The 11,367-nt window shown below is 36.1% G+C and overlaps 1 protein-coding gene across 1 annotated transcript in view; it reads right to left on the reverse strand.

The window, feature by feature from the left end:
• Positions 1 to 11,367, reverse strand: part of LOC125396602 (uncharacterized) — a 94,064-nt gene that overhangs the window by 59,917 nt on the left and 22,780 nt on the right. The window lies entirely within an intron of this gene.

Genomic DNA, 11,367 nt, shown 5'->3' on the forward strand with positions numbered 1-11,367 from the left:
TCTGGGGTTTTTTTTTTCATATGAAGTTGAGTATTGTTCTTTCAAGCTCTGTGAAGAATTGTGTTATAATTTTGATGGGGATTGCATTGAATCTATATATCACTTTTGGTAGGATTGCTATTTTTATTATGATGACGCTACCTATCTAAAAGCATGGGAGATGTTTCCATTTTCTGGTATCTCCTGCAGTTTCTTTCTTCAAAGTCTTAAGGTTTTTGTGGAACAGGTCTCACTTTGGTTAGTGTTACCCCACGATATTTTATGTTATTTGTGGCTATTATGAATTGTGTTTTTCTGATTTCTTTCTCAGCTTCTTTAGCATTTTGGTATAGAAGGGCTACTGATTTTTTTGAGTTGATCTTGTATCCTGCCACATTACTTAAGATATTCATCAGCTGTATGAGTTCTTTAGTAGAGTTTTGGGGGCCACTTATGTATACTATAATATTATCTACAAATCAAAAAGCTTGACTTCTTCCTTTCCAATTTGTATCTCCTGGATTTACTTTTGTTATCCTATTGTTATAACCAGAACTTACAGAACTATGTTGAATAGACACAGGGAGAGTGGACAGCCTTGTCTTGTCCCTAATTTTATTGGGATCACTTAGAGGTTTTCTCCACTTAATTTGATGATGGCTGTTGGATTGCTGTATATTGCTTTTATTATGTTTAGATATGTTCCTTGTATCCCTGATTTCTCTAAGATGATTATCAAGAAGGGGTGTCGGATTTTTTCAAATGCCTTTTCAGCATGTAACAAGATTGTTTTTTATTTCAGTTTATTTATATGGTAGATTATATTAATAGATTTTCATGTTGACCCACCTCTGCATCTCTGGGATGAAGCCAACTTGATCATGGTGGATGATTTTTTTTTATCTGTTCTGGGATTTGGCTTGCCAGTATTTTATTGAGTATTTTTCCACATATGTTCATGAGTAAGACTGGTCTGTATTTAACAGCACAACTGAAAGCTCTAGGAAAAAAGAAGCAGACTTACCCAGGAGGAGTAGAAGACTGTAAATAATCAAACTAAGGGCTGAAATCAACAAAATAGAAACACAGAAAACAATCCAAAGAATCAATGAAACAAAGAGCTGGTTCTTTGAGAAAGTCAACAAGATTGACAAACCTTTATCCAAACTAATCAAAAAGCAGAGAGAGAACATGCAAATTAACAAGATTAGAAATGAAAAAGGGGACCTAACAACAGACACTGAGGATATTCAGAGAATCATTAGGTCTTACGACAAAAGCTTATATGCCACAAAGTTGGAAAATGTAAAAGAAATGGACTTGTTTTAGATAAGTACCATAACCAAACTTAAATCAAGACCAGGTGAACAATTTAAATAGACCTATAAATTGTGAGGAAATAGAAGCTGTCATCGAAAACCTCCCAACCAAAAAAAGCCCAGGATCTGATGGTTTTAATGCAGAATTTTATCAGAACATTCAAGAAGAGCTGATACCTATACTCCTTAATGTGTTTCACATAATAGAATCAGAAGAGTTATTGCCTAACTCTTTTTATGATGCTACAGTCACCCTGATTCCAAAACCACACAAAGACCCAACCAAGAAAGAGAATTACAGACCAATTTCACTCATGAACATCGATGCAAACATTGTCAATAAAATTCTGGCAAAGAGAATCTGAGAAAACATTTTAAAAAATTATCCATTATGATCAAGTAGGCTTCATCCCAGAGATGCAGGGTAGGTTCAACATACGAAAATCTATAAATGTAATCCATCATATAAATAAACTGAAGGAAAAAAATCATATGATCATTTCACTAGATGCTGAAAAAGCATTTGACAAAATTCAACACCCCTTTATGATAAAGATCTTGGAGAGATTAGGGATACAAGGTTCATTCCTAAATATAATAAAAGCAATATACAGCAAGCCAACAGCTAACATTAAATTAAAAAGAGAGAAACTCAAAGCCATTCCACTAAAATCAGGAACAAGACAAGGCTTTTCACTTTCTTCATATCTCTTCAATATAGTGCTTGAAGTTCTAGCAATAGCAATAAGACAGCATAAGGGGATCAAGGGGATTCGAATTGGAAAGGAAGAAGTCAAACTTTCGTTATTTGCAGATGATATGATAATGTACATAAGCGACACCAAAAAACTCTACCAAAGAACTCCTACAGCTGATAAGCACCTTTAGTAATGTGGCAGGATACAAGATCAACTCCAAAAAATCAGTTGCCCTCCAATACACAAAGAACAAAGAAGCAGAGAGGGAAATCAGAGAAACATCACTTTTCACAATAGCCACATATAGCATAAAGTATCTTGGGGTTACCCTAACCAAGAACGTGAAAGAACTATTTGACACGAACTTTAAGTCTTCGAAGAAAGAAACTGAAGAGGATACCAGAAAATGGAAGGATCTCCCATGCTCTTGGATTGGGAGGATCAACATAGTAAGAATGGCAATTCTACCAAATGCAATCTATAGATTCAATGCAATCCCCAACAAAATTCTTCACAGATTTTGAGAGAAAAATAACCAACTATATATGGAAAAACAAAAAACCCAGGATAGCCAAAACAATCCTATACAATAAACGTACTTCCAGAGACATAACCATCTCTGACTTCAAACTCTATTACAGAGCTACAGTAATGAAAACAGCTTGGTATTGGCACAAAAACAGAGATTTTGACCAATGGAATCGAATCAAAGACCCAAATATTAATACACAAACCTATGAACACCTGATTTTTGACAAGGGAGCTAAAAGTATACAATGAAAGAAAGAAAGCATCTTTAACAAATGGTGCTGGCATAACTGGATATCATCCTGTAGAAAAATGAAAATAGATCCATATCTATCACCATGCACAAAACTCAAGTCCAAATGGATTAAAGACCTCAATATTAATCTGACCACACTGAACATGATAGAATAGAAAGTAGGAAGTCGTCTACAAGATATGGGCACAGGAGACTACTTTTCCTAGGTAGATCCCCTGTAGCACTGACAATAAGAGCAACAATAAATAAATGAGATCTCCTGAAACTGAGAAGCTTCTTTAGTGCAATGGAAACTGTAAATAAGACAAAAAGGCAGCTTACTGAATGGGAAAATATCTTCACATCAGACAAAGAACTGATCTCCAAAATATATAAAGAACTCAAGAAACTAGACTTTAAATGCTAACTAACCCAATTAAAAAATGGGGTGCTGAACTGAACAGAGAATTCTCAACAGAAGTTCATGTGGCCAAAAGACACTTAAGGTCATGCTCAACCTCCTTAGCGATCAGGGAATTGCAAATCAAAACAACTTTGAGATACAATCTTATACCTGTCAGAATGGCTAAAACAAAAACACCACCTTTGCTGGAGAGGATTTGGAGGAAAGGGAACACTCATCCATTGCTGGTGGGAATGCAAACTTGTGAAATTACTTTGGAAATCAGTGTAGTGGTTTATCAGGAAATTTGGGATAAACCAACCCCAGGATCCAGCAATACCACTCTTGGGAATATACCCAAAAGATAATACTACAAAAGCATTTATTCAACTATGTTCATAGCAGCAATATTTGTAATAGCCAGAACATGGAAACAACCTAGATGCCCATCAATGGAAAAATGGATAAAGAAAGTGTGGAATATATAAGCATTAGAGTACCACTCAGCGGTAAAAAACAATGACTTGAATTTTGCATGCAAATGGATGGAAATAGAAAACACTATCCTGAGTGAGGTAACCCAGACCCAAAAAGATGAATATGGTATGTACTCACTCATAAGTGGATTCTAGTCATAATTAAATTACATTGAGCCTGTAATTCGTGATCCTAGAGAAGCTAAAGAAGAAGGTGAACCCAAAGAAAAATATATAGTTATCCTCCTGGATATTGGAAGTAGACAAGATTTCCAGGAAAAAATGAGAAGATTGGGGATTAGGGTGGGGAGGGGTAAGGGGAGATGGGGAGAGAGAAGGGAGAAGGGGAGGATGGTGAGAACTTGGGGGAATAGGACAGTTGGGATGAAGGAAGGGTGGATATGGGAGCAGGGAAGTAGATCTCTTAATTAAAGGAGCCACTTTAGGGATTGCAAGAGACTTGACTCTAGAGGGGTTCCTAGATGTTCAAGGAGATGTCCCCAGTTTGTTCCTTGGGCAGCTGAGGAGAGGGTGCCTGAACTCGCCCTATCCTATAGCCACACTAATGAATATCTTGCATATCACCATAGAACCTTCATCTGGCGGTGGATGGAGATAGAGACAGAGACCCACATTGGAGCACTGGACTGAGCTCCCAAAGTCCAAATGAGGAGCAGAAGGAGGGAGACCATGAGCAAGGAAGTCAGGACCATGCGGGGTGCACCCACTCACTCAGACGGTGGGGCTGATCTAATGGGAGCTCACCAAGGCCAACTGGACTGGGAGTGATGGAGCATGTGATCAAACTGGACACTCTGAATGTGGCTGACAATGAGGGCTGACTGAGAAGCCAAGGACAATGGCACTGGGTTTTGATTCTACTGCATGTACTGGCTTTGTGGGAGCCTGGTTTGTTTGGATGCTCACCTTGCTAGACCTGGATGGAGTGGGGAGGACCTTGAACTTCCCACAGGGCAGGGAACCCTGACTGCTCTTTGGACTGGAGAAGGAGGGGGACAAGGTGTGTGGGAGGGGGAGGGAAATGGGAGGTGGTGGAAATTTTTAATAATAATAATAATAAAAAGTCTGTAATACTCTTACTTGGTTGAGTCTTCGTGTGATTTTGGTATCAGAGTAACTATAGCCTCATTATCAGAATTTGGCAATGTTTCTTCTGTTTCTATTATGTGGTTCACCTTGAGGAATACAGATAATTGCTTTTCTTTGAAATTCTGGTAGAATTCTGCAGAGAAACCATCCAGTCATGCACTCTTTTTGGTTGGGAGGATTTGATGACTGCTTCTATTTACTTGAAGGTTATAGGTCTATTTAAAGTGTTCACTTGGTCTTGATTTAATTTTGGTATGTGCTACCTACCAAGAAAATTGTCTATTTATTTTATATTTTCCAATTTTGCCGACTGTCGGTTTTTGTAGCATGGCCTCATAATTCTCTGGATTTCCTGTGTCTATTGTTATGTCCCTCTTTTCATTTCTGATTTTGTGAATTTAGATAGTCTCTCTCTGCCTTTTGATTAGTTTGGATAAGGGTTTGTCTATCTTGTTGATTTTCTCAAAGAACTAGCTCTTTGTTTCATTGATTCTTTTTATTGTTTTCTTTGTCTCTATTTTATTGATTTCAGCACTCAATTTGATTATTTCCTGTTTTCTACTCCTCCTGGGTGAGTCTGCTTTGTTTTGTTCTAGAGCTTTCAGGTGTGCTGTTAATTCACTAGTGTGAGCTTTCTTTTTTTATGTAGGCACTTAGTGATATGAACTTTCCTCTTAGTACGGCTTTCATAGTCTCCCATAGGTTTGGGTACATTGTGCCTTCATTTTCATTGAATTCTAGGAGTCTTTAATTTCTTTTTTTTACTTCTTCTTTGACTCAGTTATGATTCAAGAGAGCAGTGTTTAATTTCCATGTTTGTGGACTTTCTGAAATTAGTGTTGTAACTGAATTCTAATTTTAAACCATGGTGATCTAATAAGATAAAGGGGTTATTCCAATTTTTTTGTATCTGTTCAGGTTTTCTTTGTTACCCAGTATGTGATCAATTTTAGAGAAGGTTCCATGAGGTACTGAGAAGGTTTATTCTCATGTTTGGGTGGAATGTTCTGTAGATGTCTGTCAATTCCATTTGAGTCATGATATTTGTTAGTTCTATCATTTCTGTTAGGTTTCCATCTGGTTGACCCATCCATTGAGGAGGGTGAGGTGTTGAAGTCACCTACTATTAGTGTGTGGGGTTTGATTGTGATTTAAGCTATAGCAATGTTTCTTCTACAAATGTGGTTGATCTTGCATTTGGGGGCCAGGACTGAGACTTCATCTTGATGGATTGTTCCTGTTATGGGTGTAAAGAGTTCTTCTCCATCTTTTTTGATTGATTTTAGTTTGAAATGCATTTTGTTAGATATTACGATAGCTACACCTACTTGTTTCTTAGGTCCATTTGATTCAAAAATCTTTTCCCAACCCTTTACTCTGAGAGAATATCTGTTTTTGAGGTTAAGGTATGTTTCTTGTATATATAGCAGAAGGCTGGATCCTACTTTCATATCCATTCCCTTAGCCTGTGTCCTTTTATAAGTGAATTGGGTCCATTGATATTAAAAGATATTAATGACCAGTGATTGTTAATTCCTGTTATTTTTTTTTTGGTAGTAGTGCATGTGTTTCCCTTGTTTGGGGGGGGGGGGGTGACGTTATCTGTTTTCTGTGTTTTTATGGGTACTGTTAGCTTCTTTGGGTTGGGATTTTCCTTGTAGTAATTTCTGTAGGGCTGGATTTGTGGATAGGTATTTTTTAAATCTGGTTTTGTCATGGAACATCTTATTTTTTCCATCAATGGTGATTGAAAGCTTTGCAGGGTATAGTAGTCTGGGCTTGCATCTGTGGTCTCTTAGTATCTACACCACATACAGAACTTCTGTGTGCCCAGGACCTTCTGGTGTTCATGGTTTCCATTGAAAAGTTGGATGTAATTCTGATAGGTCTACCTTTTTATGTTACTTGATCTTTTTCCCTTGCAGCTCTTAATATTGTCTTTATTCTGTATGTTTTGTGTTTTGATTATTATATGGAAAGGGGACTTTTTCTTATCCAGTCTATTTGTTGTTCTGTAAGCTTCTTGTACCTTTATAGGGATATCCTTCTTTAGGTTGGGAAAGTTTTCATCTATGATTTTGTTGAATAGATTTTCTGTGCCTTTGAGGTGGAGTTCTTCTTCTTCTACCCCTATTATTCTTAGGTTTGACCTTTTCATGGTGTTCCAGATTTCCTGGATGTTTTGTGTTAAGAATTTTTTGGATTTAATATTATCTTTGGTCAATGAGTCTATTTCCTCAGTAGAATCTTCAGCCCCTTTGATTTTGTTTTCCATCTCTGGTATTCTGTTAGTTATGCTTGAATCTGTAGTTCCCATGTAGTTTACTCAGATTTTCCACATCCAGAACTCCCTCAGTTTGTATTTTATTTCTTTATTCTATTTCAGAATTCAAGTCTTGAACAGTTTGCTTCACCTGTTTGCTTTTTTTTCTTTGAGTTTGAGAGATTTATTAATTTCTTCCAATATCTTGTTTGCCTTTTCCTCCATTTCTTTAAGGGAGTTTTCCATTTTCTCTTTAAAGGTCTCCATCATTTTCATAAAGTTATGTTATAATCATTTTCTTCTGCTTCTTCTGGGTTAAGATAATCAAACCTTCCTATTATATGACCACTGGATTCTGGTGTTACCATGTTGCTTTCAGTTGTTGGGTGAATTCTTGCATTGGTGCCTATCCATCTCTTCCTTCAATTGATGCCAGTAGTGTCTTGGCATCTTGGTCCAATCCTTGCACTGTCTGTGTCTTTGGGGTTTTGGAATGGCCTACCTGCAAGGACCTCTCCTGCTGGCTGGCTAGAGAAGCTGAGGCAGGTGAGGGAGAGGAGAAGCATTGATTTTTAAAAGTTAAAGATGCATTATGTTTGGGGAAAGTTATGCTCTTGTTTGCACAGGAAAAGAAAAATATGTGGGTTTTAATCATTTAAAAATAATCATTTTTTAAGGAAATTGGGTACAAATTATTATTAAGATTAAGAAAACTAAAATAAAGATTTAAAAAACTGCTGCTAGTTTTGAAAGTTTCACATTGGTACAGGTTTTCTTACATGTTAATGCAAATTTAAGTTATTCTTATTGTGAGTGATACACACACACATGCACTTGTTTGAAATGTATCTATGTAATGTTCTGGACTGCTGGAAGAAATCACAACAGGAAACATTGATGGAGATTTGCACGTTTTCTGAAGGATTAGGGGACAAACAAGAGACTGTAATAATACAGTAAAAGGAATTTGTCAATGAATTCTTTATTCATCTTAAAACTATTGAGTTTTAAGGAAAACTATAAATAATGTTGGAGATTTCATCATGTTAATTCTGATTGATTTTCTTCATAAAAAATGCTGGTGATTATTCACTGCAGAATATTTATGTTAAAAATGAGATCATGATCTGTAAATGCAAAAGGAGGACCGAGGTTAAAAATACAAGTTAATAATTAATCAACATATTACAACCCCATGAGCTATAGGATTTTGTGATTGGCCTCCTATGAAATGTAAAAGGACTGAGGTTAAAAATACAAGTTAATAATTAATCAACGTATTACAACCCCCTGAGTTATAGGATTTTATGATTGGCCTCCTATGAACTGACAAAGCTAATGCTCTTAGCTATTCAGACGTTCATGGACAAGTCCAAATATGTTTATTAAAAACTGCCAACATCACATCTGTGGTCTGGAAATATAAACTGCAGTCTAACTGCTCCTATAATGGTTAATAATAGGACAAAATGCTTATGAGTTTATATAAACTCTGAGAGTCTAAAGATATAAAGGCCTTAGGACATCAATAAGGACCTGAAGGCATAAAAGCTTAGATTATATGGGTCTGAGAGGATATTCTGAAAAATATAGATACAATTTATAAGAAATAATGGCTTAAGCTGTATATACAAATATTACAGAATTTGTTTCCCTTCCATAATATTATTATACTAGGATTTCAAAAGTTCAGAATTTAACATTAATAGAGTTCTGACAAACTAACAGAGCAATGACTGCTTACTGTTTGAGTCACAAGCTCAAGATTTTAAATTTCTTTTGGTTATCTTCTGAACATAGGTTTACATGCTGTTTAACCCAAATCTAGTTTTTGCTCAAACCCAAGGATGTGAATTATTCTGGCTATTTTACAGATACTTGTTACCTGCTTGTTCTACAATATGGATTTCAATACAGATTGATAATGCCAATATATCTACAACTTTTATGTTTTTCTTTTATAAAATGAAGATTCAAACAAACTTTAGAAAATCAAGAGAATTATACAACTTGGATCCACTTCTCTCAAATTAAAAGGATTATGGTATTTTCTCTCTCTCCTGGTCTTGGGACTCTTCTTCTTCCTTAATTATTGAGACTATGAGTCTACAGTTTTAAAATAAGTTAATAAATGTTAACATCTGTTCCTAGTTTGTATCTCTCTTAACAGGTTTCTATTTGGCTAACAACTCCATCCAAACATCAATTGTCAACACCTTACTCCAAATAACTATGAACACTGAACTTGCTGAAACTTGAAGTGGACCAATCCAGCCAATGTGATTGCTGTTTTTCAGCATGGCTATGAACCAGATACTTCTAAGTTTCCTCGTTGCCTTTGACTAACATTCTAGCCTTCCAGGCCCCGAGAATAACATCCTAAGGTCAGCAGGAAGTAATTGCAGAAATGAATACATCATCCCTGTTTTCTCCCAGGAATGCTAGGTAAAAGGGGAATTTATCTTTCTGTCATCACAGGGATTTTGGTCGTTGATGCCTTGAATAAATAATTACTGTCTGGGTACCATTATGCTAATGATGCAAAGCCCCTGATATCAGCCTGGAAAAAACTCATCTTAAGGATATGAGATGATGTACTTTGCAGGGTCAAGGAATTTTGAAAGAGCACATGGGAGTTGTAAGACTCAATTAAAAATAAAATTAAAAGGTAGAGTTAGGGTTATAACCATACATGTCTTATTTAAAATTTTATATTTTTAAAATGTGAATAGATTTTGGCATGAAAACACCACAACATAATTTGTTCAGGTCTAATGGAAAGATCCATCCATGGGTTGATGTCCCAACACTACTTGGGTATGGGAAGAGGGGATGTTTGTGATTTTTCCCAGGATGAAATTGAAGCTCAATTGGTACAGAAGGATGTCCCACACCATTTCACCTTTTCTGTCTAAATGAAAAGGAATGTTTTAACTTTAACGTAGTAAAATTACATATAACAAAACTTTCCTATAGGTAAGATGGTCCTTCGGGTCCCTGCTTCATGAGTCTGCCAGACATTCTGCAGGACACAGAAGAAAGTGACTGACAAATTGCTGATGTAGGCAGAAATGTCTTTGAAATTCCTGCTTCATGGAAAAGTCTGCTGGATACTATGGGCGTAGGCTGAAGATGGATGCCCCAGTGTTACAGATGCTACCTGTGGGTGACTGTCCAGGTAGTGTGATGTTTCTGTCAATTCTAAAGTTTTGAAAGTTGCTTACAACGCACATCCTGTTTGCTTCAGTAATATTATATCCTTCTGGGGTCTTTGGTGAAGAATAGATAGTTACAATTTTCCTTAGTTATGATAAAAGATAAAGTAAATATAAATACTTTAACTGTAATTCTTGCTTGATACCTGTTTAGTTTTATGTAGTTTTACTATGTTAAAGTTAAAACCTTCCTTTTCATTTAGACAGAAAAGGGGAAGTGGTGTGGGAAGTCCTTCTGTATATGTGTTGCTTTTATTGGTTAATGAATAAAGAAGCTGCTTTGGCCTGTGATAGGGAAGAGTAGAGACAGGTGAGAAAACTAAACCGAATGCTGGGAGAAAGAAGGCAGACTCAGTGGGAAGCCATGTAGCCACCAGAAAAGGCAGATGCTGGAATTTTGTCCAGTAAGCCACAGCCACATGGCAATACACAGATTAATAGAAATGGGTTAATTTAGGATATGAGTTAGCTAGCAATATGCTTAAGCTATTGGCCAAGCAGTGATTTAAATAATATAGTTTCTGTGTAATTATTTTGAGTCTGAGCAGCCTGGAAATGAACAACACACATGGAACAGTAACAACTTTTTCCACGAAGGCATATAAAGTATAATTTAACTAAATAAAAACAACAAACAGTAATGACTAAAAAGAAGTAAACTCACTCCTAACTGCTATATTGTAAGGAACAAGAAAACACGTTGTGTTTTGCAGAAACTTACATCACAATAGGCTTGTCCTGTTTCTTTGAAGTATAAACACAAATACTCAAAATTCTCACATAACTTCAACTAGGACAGTGTTCCAATAATACACTTGAACAAAAACAATTTTAAGAAAAAACACATACATGAAAAAAGCTTTTTAAAATATGGAGTCTCTCTCCTATCACACACACATACACGTATATACATATGCATATACATATACATGTATATGTATGTTAAGTATATGTATGTATATATCTACCTTTATAACATTAACATTCTGGTTCCCAAGGAAGGCAAAGAAGTGCATCACATCTCCTGGACCAGGATTTACAGATACTTCTGAGCCACCTCATGTGGGTGTGAGGAACCAAACTTGAATGCCCTACAGATGCAATGTTACTGAGTCAATTCTGCAGCTCTCAAAGATATCAT

The sequence above is a fragment of the Myodes glareolus genome, chromosome 8, assembly GCF_982192425.1.
Source record: "Myodes glareolus chromosome 8, mMyoGla1.1, whole genome shotgun sequence".
NCBI classification, from domain to species: Eukaryota; Metazoa; Chordata; class Mammalia; order Rodentia; family Cricetidae; genus Myodes; species Myodes glareolus.